The sequence below is a fragment of the Bidens hawaiensis genome, unplaced genomic scaffold (genome assembly GCF_021521415.1).
Source record: "Bidens hawaiensis isolate Kalapana, Puna unplaced genomic scaffold, B.hawaiensis_p1.1 tig00006678_1, whole genome shotgun sequence".
Classification (NCBI taxonomy): Eukaryota; Viridiplantae; Streptophyta; class Magnoliopsida; order Asterales; family Asteraceae; genus Bidens; species Bidens hawaiensis.
Genome location: NW_027491454.1, coordinates 249,134 through 266,772, shown reverse-complemented (window position 1 = coordinate 266,772; position 17,639 = coordinate 249,134).

Genomic DNA, 17,639 nt, shown 5'->3' with positions numbered 1-17,639 from the left:
TAGGTTCTTTAATGTACTTAACTGCTTCTAGGCCTGATATAATGTTTGCTGTTTGTCTTTGTGCACGCTTTCAGGCAAACCCAAAAGAATCTCATTTGAAGGGTGCGAAGAGCATACTGCGGTATCTCAAGGGCAAGCCGAAGCTGGGGTTGTGGTACCCGAGAGGAGGAGACTTGGAGCTAGTCGCTTACACAGATTCTGATTATGGAGGGTGCAATCAGAGTCGGAAGTCAACTACTGGAGGATGTCAGTTTCTAGGAGGCAGATTAGTGTCTTGGCAATGCAAGAAGCAGACATCAGTCGCCATTTCAACATGTGAGGCAGAATACATGGCAGCATCCAACTGCTGCTCCCAGGTTCTGTGGATTCAACAACAGTTACGCGACTATGGTCTGAATTTCTCACTTACTCCTATTTGCATTGATAACACAGCTGCTATCTCAGTAACTAACAATCCCGTGAAGCACAGTAAAACTAAACATATTGACATACGTCATCATTTTATACGGGATTGTGCTGAGAAGAAACTGATTGTGCTTGAAAAGGTGGATACGCTTGATAATTTCGCTGATTTATATACTAAAGCGTTTGACAAATCAAGATTTCAAAACCTTGTTGAGTTGAATGGGATGATCAATCCCGAGTAACCATGCTTTTTGTGCATATTAAAAAAAAAAAAAAACGTCACTATCGCTTAGAACAATGTCGGTTACCTCAGTTTGATGGACATGTCTTAGGATATGTTTGGTCCTCATTTCTACTTGTAGAATATGAGGATAGCCATTAACCAGATGACTGAAAGTGACTGGGGCGGTTTATGATGAGTTTTCATTATTTCGCTTAAAATTAGTCGATCATACTTAGTTAGAAGGACACATACTAGTATGTGGTCGGTCCAGCTGATCCATTGGATCTTCGGGATAGCCGTTGACCTGAAGACTTTGATTTGGTCGGGGCGATAGAAGTTAAAATTTTTCTTTAAGGAAAATGAAATTATTTTTCAAGTCTACTACTTCGTAAGAAGTTCGTTTGCTATGTTTAACAGAAAATTGATCCAACCTTGGAAAATGATAGATATACTGATTCTGTGTGCTTAACTAGTGAAGTTATTAGGCTTAAAAGGCTTAAGAACAGTCATTGTATGTCATGGTAGCTTTTTATGGTGCGTAAAAGTAGAAGTGATACTAACTAAATCTACTCGATTTTATGTGGAAACTTCTTAAGAGTTCTGCATGTCTTCATATATATCTTTCCGAATGATAGGCAGAAAAGCGATTACACAGTCATACACGAGCCTGTTAGTGTTCTGATTCCCGTGAAGAAAGCGTGTCAAGAGACTGCAGTGATCCAGATTCGGGACTTGCAGTTATTCTCTATGTGTTTGTTAAAAAAAAAAAAATTTAAGTCATTGAGACATTCTTTAACTTAAAATGGCAATCATGATGTAAGAAAGAGAACGGGAAGCAGAGTCTAAAGATCGAAGAATACTTACAACTTAATCAGACACTACGGGTCGAAGTCAATTCGGGGTGACTTGGGGAAAGCCATATACGCTTTGAGAATAGATAGGAGGCATCATAATCTCTGAGTTGTTGCCCACTTAATTTTTGAGCTTAATTGAACTTAACTCGTATCACAGAAACGATGAAAACCATCTTAAGTTATTTACCTGCCTACAACCTGTTTCTTTATGTCATAATACAGCTAAACACGGATCTATGTGACAGTCGCGTAATTAGTATGATTCCTGTTCGGATCTTTTCTAAAACGTAGTAGTCCCTGTCGAGACTGAAATTTGATCCCTTGTACTTTAATTTTTAAAAGTTTTTCGTACTTATGTAGTTGTTGATTTTATACTTGGTTACTTAGTCTTGATCGTGTCATTTAACTCTTTAAGGATGTTTTAAAACTAAATTGCAAATTGTTCAAATTATAGGGGTTGATTTTGTAAAATTTGATATATCGGCGAACTTGTGAATAACTTCGCCCTAGGCGAAGTTATCCACAACTTCGCCTGTATAACTCCGCTCCTATATAAAGGAATTTTTAAGGTTAACAGTTTATAATTTTCAAACTTCAGCGAACTTATACTCCGACACTTCAGCGAACTTATCGATCAACATCATCTGTGTTCTTATTTCGATTCCATTCCGTGATTAAAGGTGTGTAAGGTTTCTAGTATCGTATAATCAATGTTTTTGAGGTTGATCATCGGTCGTTTCGACTCGATTATCGACCTCGTCTTTCGAAACCTTAAACACCCGATTTCAAACTTGTTTTTACGTGATAGTAAACCACTTGAACGTATAAAACTTCATAAAATCATGTATTTCGGAGTCCTTGATCTCCGAAATCACCAACTGCACGTCGTTCGAATCACCTTACTGTCGCCGATTCAGATTCAGGCGAACTTACAGTTTGGGCGAAGTTATCCGTAACTTCGCCTGAGGTTTAACTTCGCCTGAGGCGATGTTGTGGTGAGGCGAAGTTATCATTAACTTCGCCTGGACCTTTTTACTTATTAGTTATTAGACGAGCTTAAAGATGAAGCGAAGTTGTTCCTAACTTCGCCCCACCTTTAACTTCGCCTATACAGATTTAATCACAACTTCGCTCATGGTAACAAGCGAACTTGTGTTATGCCTTAATGTGTATCTAACTTGGTTCGTTTGTTGCAGATATGGCTGCTGTTGCTGGTGCTGGAGGTGCTGGTGGCGATGATGGAGGAGATAATCAAAGGCAGTTCTTCCCGGGTCATAATATGTATATTACGTTAGACCCAGATGCGAGTGGTGTGGAGGATTACCGCGAAATCATCACTTTCCTCCTTCGCTCGCGGATATTCCACGCGATCACAACTACTCTGCCGATATCCTTACCCAATATTGAGGATTTTTGGCAGACGGTGGAATACGATTGCCGCGTTGAGCCCCCGGTTATGCGAGCAACCGTCAACAATCAAGAAGTTCAGTTCTCTTCTGAACAAATCCGGGCGGCTTTACGTTTCGGGAATGAGACCAAGGACGACGGACTTTGTGGCTCCTTTCCGAGATGGAGCGTTTTTACGAATGGGCTATTCGGGCCCGTTGGGCGATACACAAAGAAGGAAGGGTTTCCTATTCGATCAGTGGTGTTTCCTCATGCACGTAATGATTGTCTGCATGTCAGGGAGGAAGGTGGGTACTGACGGGATGGGTGCGACCAGGCAGTCGGCGATGACTGCTCTGACTTATAACAAACGTTATAGCTTCTGTCAGATGGTCTTCTATGAGATCGATAGACAAAGACGGGCAGTGGCGCGTGAGAGGTTCATTATGTATCCAAGATTCATCCAGATGATCTTGAACCATGTGGCTCCAAATCTACCTCAGCGCCGCCCGATCAGATACGTGGAGAGTGTGAACAAACGTATCTTCGCTCAGTGCATGGCATCAAGCGCGAGGAGCAAACCTGCGCTCCGTCCCAGGCATCCTCCACTCTTTGGGTATTTAATCAACCCGGAGTATGTTCCTGCCAATGGGGACGAGTTCAGAGACCCTCAACCACAACAAGCAGGAGCACCTCAACATATACCTGCTGCGCCTGTTGTGTCACTAGAGGAGAACATAGACCTTGATGAAGTGTTTGGAGGTCAAGGCTACTTCGATATGGACCGAGTTGATCCTCAAGAAGACGTACGGGTCTCGGTAGCACAAGTTTCGAGGGTGGATGTTACTAGAGCAGCTACGACGGTGGCTGACTCAGATTTTGATGATGTAATGGATGAGGCAAGACGTATGATGGTAACTCGAGAAAGAACGTATGGGAAGAGAAAGAGGACGGATGACGATAGTGACTCAGAAGAAGAAGAAGACATTCATAAGTTGATCAGACGTTCAAGAAGGGACAGGACAGGTGCAGGTAGGGGAGCTGGTGAGAGCTCTAGAGTCGTACGCTTCGCTCCGCCCGCACTGTCAGGTATGTCACTTGTTCCTACACCATTACAGGTTACAAGGCCAAGCGCCACGGACGTTCCCGTGGTGGCTACATCATCATCTGTTGGCCTCCCATCTATCACTACTTTCCAGCTGACGACTCCGGAGATTGTGTCTTTACCGCCTCCAACTCTTACTCCTTCAGAGGTGGTTGCTCAATTTGTTGAGTCGACAGTCGTTGCAACTGCAGGGTTATCAGGTATGATACCACCTGCGGTTACGCCTGCTTCTGATGTCCCGGTTTCATTCGAAATCCCTCCTCAGTATACCCAAGACATATTTCACATGAGGTTCGATTTAGATGCAACCCTATCAGACTCGGAGAGAATAGCTGCACTAGAGCGGGTCGTGGCAGAACAATCAAGGGTGAATCTTATCCAGACCCAGGCTATTCAGCGCCTAGTAGCAGAAAATCAACTACAGTCGTCCATCCTGGTTGAACATGGAAAAATTATAGATGCTATGAAGGAGTTCTTGGCATCTCAGGGGGAGACGAGCTGTAAAGGCGACGAGCTCAGGACAAAGAAGAAGAATGACAGAGACGATGATCCCAATGCATCGAAAGGTGCAGGTGGTGAGTTGCCAAGAACTACTCAAGCTCTTGGGACTTCCACAGCTCAGGGGGAGTCTGCAGGTGCAGCTGGCGGTTCTGGTGGTGATGAGGTGGTGATGGTAGATGACGAGGAGATGGGAGATGATGTGATCGATGCCTTGAAGGAATTAGATGATGATATGTTGGATGATGAATTTATGTGTGAAGATGATGTTCTACCAGTCGAAGAGATTGAAAAGATTGGTGCAGAAATTGTGATACAAGATGATGTTGAAGAAAGTGAAATAGTTGAGGAGAATGTTGAACACGAGATCCCTGAAGTTGAAAAGTCAGATGTATGTCAAGATACAGTAGATGATGATACAGAATGGGAGGAGCAGCCTAGATGGAAGGAAGGCTATGCTCATTGGTTTATCAAAACTAAGAAGCCTGCTGTTCCAACCATGTTCAAGAAAAGTTATAATATCAAAGGCTATGCTGAATCAAAGAAAGGAATTATCTGTTGGCTATATGATGAACAGTTAAAAGTGTTCATGGTGAAGAGATATGATGGGATCCAATACTTTAAGAGGACGTTGAGATCTCTCAATACATTGCCTGAATGTGAGGTGAAGGATTTGGCTAGATTGGGGTTGATTAATAGAAGCGACGACAACATGGCCAGAGTTATTGGGAAGATCGTGTGGAAAGAAAGTATTAAAGAAAAGAAGTTTGAGTTATTAAAGCCACAGAAGGGAAAGCTAGTGGAAGATAAGGAAAGAGGAATGAGAGCAGATGGCAAGCCATGGATGGTAATGAAGTACAAACCGATTCGATGCATGAAAGAGGTTCCAATGAAGACTATGCCTCAAGATGTGTTGAAAGATCTTAAATGGTGGTATGTTGATGGCCAGACTGCTGAAGCCGTGATGGAAGACGAAGACGAACAAGAAGTGCTACGAGTGTATGATCCGATTCATCTTGTTAATTTATCGAAAGCTGATCTGTAGGTGTTAAATGCAAAGAAGATATTTTATATTCCTGCTTGGAAAGACGAAGCGAGGAAATATCAGCGAGTAGTCACTGTATGCGTGAGAGAAGGAGTACATGCATGAAGACCAAGAGATTGAAGATTACAAGACACGTGCTTGAAGATCAAGACATGAAGCTACTGCCAAGGGGGAGTCTGTTGGTGCATAATGTCAGTAGTTCATAGTCTAGTGTTTGTAATCGAGTCTGTAATGATTAATTATGTTTTATATGTCTTAAGCGAAGTTACTAACAAGTTCCCTGTTTAGGCGAACTTGTTAGTCAAGCGAAGTTATGGACAACTTCGCCTGAACATGCCAGGCGAAGTTGTCGTGTATTTATATTCCTAGGTTACGGTTTGTTTAAGGTTGTTGAAAGCAGTTGTTCGCGTGATCATTATCGAAGTTACGAGAGCTGTAACGTGAGGACGAGAGTTCGTGTCTGTAATAGTGATACTGTATCACGTGTTTTGGTTATAATATAACGTGTTTGTTTATCGTATCATGTTTGATCTATTCGTGTCTTCTACGCTCGTAACGACCTACGCAGGGATTCCGCACCTACGTAGATCGAGATATCTCGTGTTGATCCATCCAGGGAACCTGCAGACGACATCAACACTCCACTGTCACCATGAACGGCATCAACAACAAGCCTCCGAAAACTCGCTAGAAAAGCTCATAATGTCGCTCCTCTTGTTCACAAGGTTCGGTTTAGCAATTGATCTAATTACTCATCAATTCATCAAAACAAACACGTCTGTCTCTTGAATAAAATCAATTTTGGCTTTAACGTAATTGGTTTAAACCTTGAGCGTTTTAGGTATTAACCTTGAAAGTATTTGGTATTAACCTTGAACGTTTTTGGTTTTAACGTTTATAGTATTAGGTTTTAACCTTGAACATATTATGTTTTGGAATTTTATTTGAGCGTATTTGTTTTTTAATCTTGAGCATCATTCACTAACTTAATGTACGTTAAGCGATTATTGTATGTTAACTCACCATATATATATATATATATATATATATATATATATATATATATATATATATATATATATATATATATATATATATATATAGTTAGGTTCATTTCAGAAGTGATTTTTAATACGAGAAGTGCAAGAAGAGGTTTTCACCAATCATGTTATATTTTTTTTATTTTTTAATTACTTAAATACAAGGGTGCAATAGTAAATTGACAAAATTTATATTTGGTAATTAAAACCATTGAATTCAACTTAACTTACGATTAAAAGGTTCTTGGAGCCTATCACACTCTACGGGTCTATCGAGAGATTGGCCATCTCGAATCTATCAATTTGGTGCTTTCATTCGGTCTCTATCAATTTGGTGCTTTCATTCATCGTCCTCATGCCTCCCGCGTCGCGTGTGTTAGTACACGGTTTTGCGTCTCGAGTCTTTGTATTTATCGTTAATGTATTTATCGATTTATTAATGTAATAATTATTAAAGACTTTAATGTAGTTCGTTAAGACTATCATCTAGTTCGTTAAGGATGTTTAACGAACTAGACTTAAGTAATGTTCCCTCCTGATTCGTTAAGGATGTTTAACGAATCAGGGGGTGATTCGTTATATTTATTATGTTTATTGTGTGTAACGAAGTGGGTGGCTAGTTCGTTACGGAATGTGTAACGAACTAAACCCATCTTCTATATATAGTGGACTCATTCCACTGTTAACTTAAGCTTTGAGTTAAGATTAGCGAACCTCTACCTAATTGTTCACTCAATCTTCATGTTAATGTTATACATACACATATATACACTCAATACTAATAGATATAACATTAATACACAATCGTATAAGAAGCATCATGAACTAGATCCGTTTAGTTATTATAATCTATCAGATCTGAGATCTGATTAAGGTATTCACAAGTGGTATCAGAGCAAGTAACTTAATTTACTCGCTTTATATCATATTTTGGAGCACCATATTGATGCCACTGTAGTCGTAACGTGATTCCGAGATCCATTGTGATCATTGATTTGGCTTCAGGTTGCGGATTATATTCGTATCAAATTTCCGATTACATGTTTGACTTTTCTGGTTCTTGGTAATTTTGACCTTTACCAATTGAGTCAAATATTAAGTCTAATTGGCCATTCGTTATGCTAAACGAATTGGAACTAATTCGTGTCCAATTCGTTATGCAGTTCATATGAATCAGGACAGCGAATCAATATTTATAACGAATCATATTAGTAACTGTTATTTATAACGAACTAGACATTAGTTCGTTAATGTTTCATAGTAATTCGCTAGTCCTCATTCGTTATCTATTTACCTGATAGCGAAGCAGATGATTCAATATAACAACTCAACATTCAATATAACGAATCAGTCTGCTTAACGAATGACAACTTAATTATGAATTTTATTTTTAAATTTATTTAATTAAGGTGTCATTCGTTAAGCAAACTGATTCGTTATATTGAATGTTGAGTTGTTATAACGAATCATCTGCTTCGCTATCAGGTAAATAGATAACGAATGAGGACTAGCGAATTACTATGAAACGTCAATGAACTAATGTCTAGTTCGTTATTAATAACAAATACTAATCTGATTCATTATAAATATTGATTCGCTATCCAGATTCGTATGAATTGCATAACGAATTGGACACGAATTAGTTCCAATTCGTTAAGCATAACGAATGGCCAATTAGAATTAATATTTGACTCAATTGGTCAAAGTCAAAATTACCAAGAACCAGAAAAGTCAAACATGTAATCGGAAATTTGATACGACTATAATCAGCAACATGAAGCCAAATCAATGATCACAATGGATCTCGGAATCACGTTACGAGTACAATCGCATCAATATGGTGGTCCAAAATATGGTATAAAGCGAGTAAATTAAGGTTTATAAAAAACTCTAAAAACCCGGTTACAAAATCACATAATTAACCTATCAAAGCAGTATCAAATTTGACGAAAATCAAGAAGATATGATCGTCTATACCTTAGGATCACAAATATATGATCAAAAAGAGGTTTAATGTTAGTCGAAATTTCTGGAAAAATTTTGCCAGAGTAACAGTGTATTAAGGGAAGAAGATGAATAGTGTGAAACGAATCGTTTCATGAACCCCTATATATCATTGACACGACACACTTTTCGATGTAACGAATCATCGGATTCGTTTTGAATTTTGAATTAATGAATCAGGTGATTCGTTAGGTTAATTTGACACGTGTCACAACGAATTAGACACAATTCGTTAACTTAGAGACATAAGATTAACGAATTAGCCTCAATTCGTGTTTAGTTCGTTAACTATGGATAACGAATTAAATAATATTAGTTACAGAGTGGCGGAAGCGAATTAGGGTAACGAATTAGAATGTAATTCGTTAGAAATGATCTAATTCGTTATTCATAATTAATGAATTACTGTTATTTAATTTTAAATTAAACTAAAGAAATTAATTAACATAATTAAATTAAATGAATTAACTTAAATTAACCAACAAGAACCCATATCTTGAAGATCGAATATCTTAGCATGTTTTACGTTTTGTAACACATAACTTAAACAAATTTAAATAATATATAAAAAGAAAGGAAAATCTTTTTAATATTTTGAGCTTTTTACGTAAAAATATTTACAAAAGAAATATCCGAAAATGAGGAACATAGAATAAAAAATAATTTTGTGTTTTTGTATGGATTTTCAAAAGCAGTATATATTTTTGGATTTTTGTTGAGTTGAGCAGAGAATCATATTGACCGAGTTGCCCTTCCATCTTAGTTTTATATTTTAGCGATATTATGACTGGCGTTAAGTCGGTCATTGATATTGTTGTCCACTTAAATCTTATAATAAACTTTCAAGCATTTATGTGATATGATTAATGGTTCAATTAGCTCACAGAATATCAGAAACTATCAGCCTCTAATCTGGGTTCAAGCTTAATTTGATATTTGCCAAATCAACCCAACTTGACTTAAACCATTATAGTGTTGATCATAATTTTGTCGATTTTAGAACTTTTGAGCAATGCATCAAGTTTCCTTTACTGTGAGTGAGTATTAACGAGTTCATCTGTCGGCTTACATACATTGTAACCCATGGGGTCCATTTCTTATTGGTATTGAGACGCGCGCAAGGGAGGAACAAATATATGACTAACATCGGATTTTGATCAAGTCAGTAATTTAGAATGTACGGAGTACAACAGTGATCAAGTTTAATGACTTTGGGTTTGCTCTAAAAGCGAGTGAAATATTCATGCTTATGAATACCCAGATGATTAAGCCGCATAAACACTCACAGTGTCCAGAATCCTAACGCTTTTTATTTGCTTTATTGTATTTTTGGGTGATCAACAACTATAAGGCTTGAGTATGACAGGTTATTACATTTCTGCCATCCTTACCGAGAATTTTGCTAGAGACTAACACCTCTTTCAATTTGGCTTTTCTTTATGTTTATATCACATATTTTACTCTAACAGCTTGTTTAAGACCTACCAATGCACCAATGCAATTAAGCACTCAGTCTTTTAAGCTTATTTTTTTGCTGGATATGGGGTCAAACAATCAATGTACTATCATTTTCTCTTTTTGCTTCAAAAACTCAAAATTTTGAGGAGCATAAAACAAAATGAATTTAATCACCCCAGTTACATTAAGTCTATAGATTAATGGCTATCCTATCAATCTACACGTAGATAACAGGACCAAAACATTCAAGCATGCTCAACATACTTAAATAATCGACATAGTTTTCCGCGAGAAAATAAATTTAAAAAGCATAACGAACGCCCCAAATACTTTCCATTGTTAGGTAAATGGCTATCCCGAATATTTACAAGAAATTATCAGGACCAAATTGATATATTTTTCAGTGAACGTACGCAAAAAGCTTTTTGGATTTTCTCTTTACATACTTAAAACACAATCTTTTTGTCTTTTTCAAATTTTTCTATACAAATGAGAAATTCACAATCTTTTTGGATCTTCAGATTTTAAAATGTTTTTGGATTTCCTAAAGTTAAAAGAAACATAATGAAAACACTCTATTTTTGTTTTTTTTTCAAAATTTTTAATGTTTTTGGGTTTTAACTATACAAACGAAAAGCACAATATTTTTGTATTTTCTACTTTCACCACTTAAAATCCAAAACCAAAAATAAAATCTACAGTAAAATTAAACTGAAAATAAAGATAGTTATCCTAGTTTCAAGATATCAGCAAGGCTCTTTAAGCCATTTAAACCAAGAAAAAATTGAAAACGTGTTTTGTCAAATGTTTTGGTAAATAAATCAGCTTGTTGAAAATCGGTATGTACTTTTTCAAGGTCAATTAAATTCTTTTCAAAGCAATCCCGTATGAAATGATATAGAATTTGATATGTTTCGTTTTAGAGTGTTGTACGGGATTTTTGGTGATGCGAATGGCAGCAGAAGTATCAATTAAAATGGGAGTAGTAAGAAACTTCAAACCGTAGTCGCGAAAATGTTGTTGTATCCACAAAACCTGGGAACAGCAACTCGAGGCTGCAACATACTCAGCGTCGGCGGTTGAAGTGGAAACCGTTGTCTGCTTCTTACATTGCCAGTTTACAAGACGGCTTCTCAAAAATTGACATCTTGCTGTGGTAGATTTGAAGTTAATCTTGTATCCTCCATAGTCTGAGTCAGAATAAGCGGTAAGATCAAATGTATCGTCATTGGGGTACCATAACCCAGTGTCTGGATTTCCCCTCAGATATTGAAAATACGCTTGACCGGTGCCAGGTGAGTCACTCGGGGACTAGCTTGGTACATAGCACATAAACAAACAGCAAACATTATGTCGGGTCGAGAAGTAGTAAGATAAATCAAAGAACCAACCATAGCTCGATATATGGTAGGATCAATGGTATCCTCCAATTCATCCGGTGAAAAATTATGATCCACAGGGAGAGGAGTAGAAGGGGTTTTTCCGGCAGTAATGTTGAATCGGCTCAAGACGTCGTTCACGTACTTAGTCTGGTGAATGAAGATTCCCTTCACAGACTGATGAACCTGCAACCCTAAAAAGAAGTTCATCTCTCCCATCGAACTCATTTCGAATTTGGTTTGCATTGACTTTTCGAATTCCTTACATAACATGTCGTTTGTTGACCCAAAGATAATGTCATCGACATAAATCTGAACGAGGAGAAGATCATCACCAATGTTTTTGTAAAATAAACTGCAGTCAATAGTCCCACGTTTGAAAACATTATCCGTCAAATTGTCGACGAGCGTGCCATACCAAGCTCTCGGGGCTTGATGTAGACCATATAATGCCTTGTTTAAACGATAAACTCGGTCAGGATAATCAGGGTCTTCAAAACCTGGTGGTTGTACACACAAACATTTCCTCGTGTTTTTCACCATTGAGAAAAGCACTTTTAACATCCATTTGATAGAATTTTATGTTCTTGTAAGCTGGATAGGCCAGAAAGATTCGTATAGACTCCAATCTTGCAACAGGAGCATATACTTCAGTGTAGTCAATACCCTCTTGCTGATGGAAACCTTGAACCACTAACCGTGCCTTGTTTCCCATGATCGTCTTTCTAACATTTAAATACCCACTTAGTCGGAATCGCCTTCTTGACTCTAGCGGGTTTGTCGATAAGATCCCAAACACCCAAATGTGCAAACTGCTGTAATTCTTCTTGCATGGCATCTACCCAAGAGGGATCTTGAAGTGCCATACGAGGCGTCGTTGGCTCAACTTGGGATAGAAAGAAAGTGAATTTAGAAAAATTTACAATTCCAGACGAGTGTAAGTTTGCATAAGCACACAATACATTATTCTCACTTGATGAAGCAACTTGATTACGTGTTTGAACGCCCACATCAAGTTCTCCAATAATGTTTTCTTTCGGATGATAATTATGAATCCTAAGAGTGGGATTCTCAGGAACGGTAACATTTTCAAATAAATTATTGTAATGTTCTCCCAGCTCATGAGCTGAATCATCACTATCAAGTTCAATAACTTGATCAACAACTGGAGTATCATCAGAAGAAGTAGATGCATTATCAAAGAGAACAGGAGAATCATTATCAGGATCCTAAGTTGGAGCATCGGTTGGAGCTTCAACATCATTAGAACTTGAAAATCTTGGAATTACCAATTGTTCTTCAAAGTAAGCACGAACCAAGTCTTCATCTGGTTGATCAGTTGTTGGAGTAAATGAATTAAATAAGCCATCATAGTCAAACATCCAGTTGGGACCTTTCCCTTGAGGAGGTGTGGTGTACTTTTGACAGTCCACATGGTACCACTCCTCAACACAACCAGACGTGAAGTTAAATACCCGTTTCTTAGGAGAAGCATACAGCAAGAAATACCCCTCAATGGCTTTTTCATCAAACTTACCCACATCCTTCTTCAACATCGTACAAGGACACCCAAAAGTTTCCAAGTACTTTAAGTTAGGCTTTCGATTATTCCACAACTCATAACTTGTCTTCTTTAGTCTCTTAACAGTTAGAACCCGATTGAGCGTATAACACGCAGTATTCACCGCCTCATTCCAAAATTGGACAGGAAGCTTAGAATCAGCAAGCATAGTTCTAGCAGCTTCAATTAATTTTTTTGTTCTTTCGCTCAGCAACACCATTTTGTTGTGGTACGTATGGGGCAATGTATTCTCGATGAATTCCCTTTTGTATACAAAAGAAATCCAATACAGTATTTTTGAATTCAGTACCATTGTCACTTCGAATTCTCCTCACTTTCTGCTTGTATAGTGATTCGATCTTAGTGATTAAATTCTGAAAAAGAACAGGTGTTTGATCTTTTGAACTCATAAATAAGACCCATGAGTATCTTGAATAATCATCGGTAACTACCAGGAATTACCAATCTCTAGAGATATTAGCACGATTCACTGGACCAAAAAGATCCATATGAGGTCTCTCAAGAGGAGTATCAATGGAATTCAATAACTTAGAAGTATGCAACCTAGGTCATTTGCCATTAGATAGTTCATCTTACGAACATATTTGTGACCCATTCTACGATGCCATAGAATAGAATCTTTCTCGGTTGCCTTTGAGACAAAACATGTTTTGATAGATGTTAATACTTTAGAGCTCATATTTAAGACATAAATATCATTTGATCGAGAGGATCTCATGACAACCATGTCCTCGGGAATCACCTATCCCAGTTTTAGAATCAGACATTCTTTATCGGTAAATATTGTAGTGTATTTCTTGTCACAGATTTGCGACACACTGAATAAGTTATGGTCTACCTTGTCACATTAATTAACTTTTTCAAATGTAATATGACCATTTGAAATATCACCTTCTTGAGTAATCATAGCCCCATAATTCCCATAAAACGCCACATAACCCCCTTGAATATTTCTGACATTGGTTAATAGGTCGAGATTTCCAGTAATATGACGAGAACATCCACTATCCATAATCCAGTTTTCACCAGAAATGGTCTTGGATGTACCCTACACAGAAAAGAAAATGATTAGTTTAAAAAGACTGCCCAGGCCTCAGTCTTGGGCACCTTTTGATTTCCATGAGTAACACTAAACTTTGTTGAATTCAACTGTTGTTTTGCAACTTGAGAATAAGTTACAGGCTTCTTAGACTTACGTCTTAAATAAGCATCTTTAACAAAATTTGAGTTCACATTTTTGCATAACGGTTCAGTTGGAATAAAATTTGGTTCAACGTGACCGTAAGTTTCATTCACATGAACTACCTTTCGGGGATTAACATTTGAGAACATGATGTGAGTATCATCATCATACGACACAAGTCGTTTCAGAATCTCTTTTTCAAAGGAACTGGTTTTGATTGGTCCTTGACAAATGATGAAGGTTCTGAGATCCCTTCTGTCCATAGTTTCTCACAACATGACCTTGTTGACCGCAAAGAAAGCAGCTTCGCATGTCCACATGATCTTTTTGAGATTTAGCAGTAACATATGACACAGAAGGATGATAACTCACGTTCTTGGTAAAACTCTTAGCCAAATCATCAGATGACCCCGATTTCTTTCTCAAATAAAAATCTAGGTTAGAGCAGTTTGAAAAACTTTGCAAAGTATCGGTTCCAGTGGATTTTACAAACTGAACTTTCTTTGCATGTTTTAAGACTTGTTTACTTTAGTTAAGGGGATAGACGTAACTGATGTTTTCGCATGAGCATACTGCGTTCAAGATCTTGAATCTTGGAAGTTTCATTGTGAAAAACACTCTCAATCAATTCCGGTTTAATGATACTAATTGGAATGTCTTTCTCAGTGAACATCGTGTCTATTCCTTTTAATTTAAACACACGACCAGTTGATGGCTTGAAAACATTAGGATTGATGAAACGCAACAAATCCTTATTAGAAATTTTGGGCTTTTCTGGTTTCTTAGCTTTCACTAATTTAACCTTAACATGATTTTCTTGTTTCACCTGAGTTGTGTGCGAACCATACACAGCCTCCTCAAATTCATGAGGTTCACAAAGTATGTGATTAGAACTTGGAATGTTCGTGTTCTTGTGTATTATTTCATGTTTGAACACATCCTCAATGATGACTTTATCAACATTTTCAACAAAGACTTTGTTGCTTTGAACCTGAGGTTTTTGAGTTGTAGATTGGGCTTTAACAGTTTCAGGTTTAACTAGTTTTGCTTTTTCTGAAATCACAGTTTCTTTAACAATCATATGCTCTTCTTTTCTAGCAAAAGGATTCGGTTTGTAATCATTCTAAAAAGGTGGTGGAATTTCAACAAAACCTATACCTTTCTTTGAATCTTTTTTCTTACTATATACTTCGATTATTTCGTTTAGCAGAAGGAAGACTTTCTGAATTTTCCCAATTTGTTCTTTAACTCAAGAATCTCATTCTCAAGCTCAGTTATCTTTGATCTATGTTTTAAAAGTTTTTGAAACTTTTGATCATTAATAGTCATTCAAACACATAACTCAGCTTTGAGATCATGGTTACTTGTCGACAAAGCTTCAATCTTCTCACGAGATTTCATTTGAGATTCCAAAGATTGTCGATAAGTATCCTTTAGTGAAGCAATTTCTTTCACTAAACAGTCATTGTGATTTTTCAAAGAATCTAACTTAGGCTTGTTTTTCTCACATTCAACACAAAGAACAGAAGGACTAACCTCATTGATTTTGGCCATACAAGCAAAAGTAGTTGAAAGCTTTTCACATGAGTCATCAGAATCAGATTCAGTATCAGCATTAGAAGATAGTTCGCTTCCACTTACATCTTGGAAATTCTCAGTTGATCCAAACATTTCCAGATTTTCTTGATTGTTATTGCACAACAAACGTTGTAACCAGTCATCTCCATCCAAGTTGGACAACATTGCTTGTGATCCAGAAGACGACGGTTTAGTTCCAGAAATCTTTCCCGCATCATTTCCACTTTTACCAGATGAATTCTGATCTTGTTTTCTGGGACAAGTGTACTCTTTCTTTGGCCTATCACATTCTTTAGCAAAATGCTCAAACTCTTGACAATTATAGCATTTGACCTTTAATTTATTAAATCCAAACTTCTTGTTCAAAGATGGAAGATCTTTACCCGTTCTCTCCGTAAACGTTTTCACTTTCCTGACTATCAGATCCATATTCCACTTTAAGTCCATCAGTTCTAAATCATCAGGATCAATTTGATCATAGTCTTCATCAGTTTAGTCGCTCGTTGCAATCTTACTAGTAACCATATTCTCATATGAAGTCATGAAGGAAAACAAGAAAGCAAAATTTTGTTCGGCCTCCCTCATGTTCACATTTTGTTGTGATGAGAATTGATTTGCAGGTGATGAATTTCCAGACCCTCCAGTTTAAACAGAAATACCAGATGACCCAGAATTTCCAGCAGTGTAGAAACACGCATGTGGATCACTATAAATAGTTGTAGCATTATCACTTGCATTTTGTGTAAGAAATGCAGTGATAGGAGAAATGGGTGAACTTAACGGCATACTTTCACCATAAAAGGCAGGATCTTGATTATCCTTTGAAGACTTCTGACATTTAAGATCGTATTCCCGTGCTTCAATCTTTTGCATGAATTCAGATGCTCTCAGATCTTTATTGTTGAAGTAATTATTTTCTTTCAAAACCATCAAGAAATTCGAGTAAGAACTTGCTAAAGCACTTTTAATGGTGTCAATCTTGTCAACTTCAGACGTTTTCAACTTCATCTTGTCCATCTCAGCTATCAAGTGATTAAACCTTATTGTCATCTCTTCAACAGTCTCTCCCTTAAGTAAGTTAAAGTTTCTAAACTAAAACTTGAGCATAACCTTCTTGCTTTCAGCGGTATTACCCATACTTCTCATACGAATATGTTGGAATAATGAAGCACAAATCTTTATACTACCAACTTGATGAAAGATGTTTTCAGATAAAGCCATTGTAAGAGTGGAGTACGCTTTTGTTTCAATCCCTAAAGCTTTCTTTTCTTCTTGAGAGTATTGAGAAATAGCCTTAGGTGTAAACACGATAGTTTCATCTCCAATCATTAGAACGGTGTAAACCTCATCCAAGTAATACGAACAATCAGGGTGAACTGAACCCAATTGAGCACGGAAATGGGGTTCCCATTTAGCAAAATCGCTAAATTTCATTAAACATGGACACTTTGAATGTGAACCGATCTCAGTGTCCAGTTGTAACATTTGTTGCATAAGCATATTTTGGGAAGCTAATGCATACATACCAGCTATGTTTCTAAAAAACAATACTTTCAAATTCATGGGGTAGAATTGAAAGTATATCACTTAACTGTGAATAGTGGAATTAACGAACTGTAAACAGTGGTTAACGAATAACAACTAAAGAATTGAAAATTGTCCAGGTAACGAATCAGGAACAGTATCACACGAAGTATATTATAACGAATTGGTCCACGAATTAAGTCAAGTAATGAATTAGTTTGACTCAAAAGACTAACGAATCAGATGGTTCTCTTTAACAAATCACTAAGTGTAAACTTAGCAAATTAAGTAACGAATTAGCTACAGTTGATAACGAATCAACTATAGCGAATCAGGTTGTTACAACGGTTGTAACAAACTCTGACAACTTTTTCC